We start from the raw sequence: 3,053 nt of genomic DNA, 5'->3' as shown, positions 1-3,053 counted from the left end.
TTCATGAATAATATGTTGTTTTTTCAGGCTGCAGTGACTTCACAAGTTTTACAGCATGTTTTAAATTCAAAATATGATGTATTTTTTGAGCAATTTATATATTTTTTCCAGCTATGATGATTCATAGCTGTGATCAAAGGCACTTTAAACATCTGTTTAGAACCAGAAGGCACATTTGTATTCGCTTACCATTTGTCAAATTTTCCCAGCAGCCTTTCAGTCTTTGGATTATTCTATCAATCTCCTCAAAACTGCCACGCCACATTTATTCCTTTGGTGGCTTTGGGTGAGACATTTTTACGAGAGCAGAATGGTCTAAGTTAGGTTAAAAAAAAACAAAAAACGGGAGTACAGCTGCGCGCTGATGGCTGCTTTCAGACCCTGGGACAAATGAATTCTCCTTTCCTCTGTGTCCCAACAATCAGCAGAAATAAGAAAAGGATTTTCACTCGCCTGTGGCCTCTTTGCTCCTTTGCTCTCCGTTTCCCCCTCAAGTGGCTTGCTCTTCAGCACCAGCCTTCCTCTTTCGCTTTCCGTTCCAATAACTAGATAGCTTGAAACGATGTCACACATAAGCAGAGATACAAATGCACACACACTCTCTTCTTCCTCTCTCTTTTGACATGCTCCCAGACACAAAGTGGGTAAAACTCACAGGGCACAACAAATAAACAACACCAGTTATGAGTGTTTCAGAAGCAGGTAACGTGCAGTAAAATGGTTTTCTTAGTTTTGTGTGGTTGTGTAGTTTGTTTGGAGGTACGCTTTAATCTTTAATCTTTGCCTGCTTCGTCTTTCTTTGTATTTTCAGTGGAAAGTAAAAGGTCACCGTCATTGCAACTCATCTCCACAGTGGTCAGCGTTTGCAGAAGTGGAGTTACAAACCCAAAAATCCACTCAAAAGTACTCCAGTGTTAGCTGTGGATCTGTTCTGGATTGCCGGGTTTAGCAGGTGTGTCTGTAAATGGCTGAAAATGCTCCTGATGACTGGCAAATAAGGCATAAATGTTCAACTTATCCCCTCGAGCAGTGAAAAATCTGCCGTTAGGGTGAGGAATCTAGTTGTATAGTGCAATGAACAGCGCTGAGCTTATTATGATTGCACTACTAAAAGATGGCCTCACTTATGCAGAAGCAGATGACAAGACTACAAGAGGTATGAGGGCAGATGCATTGACGATAGCAGTCATTGTGCGTGGGGTTACTTGTCTTGTGCGCAGTGTAGATAGTGAGGCAACCTGTCTGCAGTTGGTGGCTTGGCCTTGGTGCATGATATACCACCCCAATGCAGATGGCTTCACAGATGGTTGATATTTATACCACGGGGCCTTGAAAAGTCACCAGTGTGGAAACTGCTCTTTCTCCCTGATTAGTTTCACATCACCGAAAGCAGAGCAAGTCTCCCACATCTCATTCTTCATCGAACTGCAAACCATTTACTAGTTGCAAAATTCATTCATAAGACAAACAGAACATATGATATTGTTCAAGAATATACTTTGGCGTGCGGGACATGACAACGGTGATGATGTGTTGCTCCTTTTTTTCTCTTTTGTGCATGAAAATGTAATCGTCCTAAGTGCAGGGTGCATGATTTTTTAAAAATCTTCCAGACTCAACATGTCTTGCATTTTAGCTGGAAGCACTCTTGACTTAGGTACTTTAAGTGGATTCGCAATAGAAACTGGAGCAACAAGACACATCTTGGACTTCGTGGCAGCTATAGACCGCTTCATCTGACAGAACAACTGTAACTCCCACATCATGACATCACAGGGAGGTGTCAGTGTTTTGCTGATGCATGCACGACACCCTGCACGCGAGTGCGCTGCATTGTCTTAACCTCAGGGAATGAAAGAAGTGGATGGTTAAAAGGATTTTTGAGTAACAATGTAGATGAAAAAAAAAACCCCAACTTTTGTTTAGGCGTCTCTAATTTTAGCAACAAATGTGGCGCTGTGCCGCAAGTACTTCACGGCTCACGGATCCTTTATAATTTAATGAGGGAGATGACGGCCCACTGAGATTTATGACCAACATCTCAAGGCAGCACTGGCCACTCAGATTATTGATCCCAATTAGATGCTTGTAGATGGGTCAGTAAAGCTCTCTCCCAACTCTACCCTCCAAATCCACCACAAGAACAAATTATCAAATTATCTCTTTTTAAGACAAGGTTATATGTATATACATATATATATATATATATATATATATATATATATATATATATATATATATATATATATATATATATATATATATATATATATATATATATATATATATACATACATATATATATATATACATATATATATATATATATATATATATATATATATATATATATATATATATATATATATATATGTATATATATGAGCCGTCACCTTATCGTGGTGGAGGGGTTTGTGCGTCCCGAAGATCCTAGCAGCTATGTTGTCGGGGGCTTTATGCCCCTGGTAGGGTCACCCATGGCAAACAGGTGTCTAGGGGAGGGACCAGACCAAGCACGGCTCATCGGCCGCTACGATGACGACCAACCTGGGCATGAATGTTCCCTTGCCCGGACGCGGGTTACCGGGACCCCCCTCTGGAGCCAGGCCTGGAGGTGGGGTACGAGAGCGAGCATCTGGTGGCCGGGCCTTCGCCCATGGGGCCCGGTCGGGCTCAGCCCGAAAGGGTTACATGGGCCCCACCTCCCGTGGGCTCACCATCAAGCTGGCTCTAGGGATGTGGAACGTCACCTCTCTGGTGGGGAAGGAGCCTGAGCTTGTGCGCGAGGTTGAGCGGTTCCGGCTAGATATAGTTGGACTCACCTCGACGCATGGCTTGGGCTCTGGAACCAGTACCCTCGAAAGGGGCTGGACTTTCTTCTACTCTGGAGTTGCTCATGGTGGGAGGCGCCGAGCAGGTGTGGGCATTCTCATCAGCCCCCAGCTTGGTGCCTGCACGTTGGGGTTTACCCCGGTGGATGAAAGGGTAGTTTCCTTCCGCCTCCAGGTGGGGGGACGGGTCCTAACTGTTGTCTGTGCTTATGCACCGAACAG

This window comes from Telmatherina bonti, assembly GCF_933228915.1.
Source record: "Telmatherina bonti genome assembly, chromosome: 9".
NCBI classification, from domain to species: domain Eukaryota; kingdom Metazoa; phylum Chordata; class Actinopteri; order Atheriniformes; family Telmatherinidae; genus Telmatherina; species Telmatherina bonti.
This window is presented reverse-complemented; position numbering follows the sequence as displayed.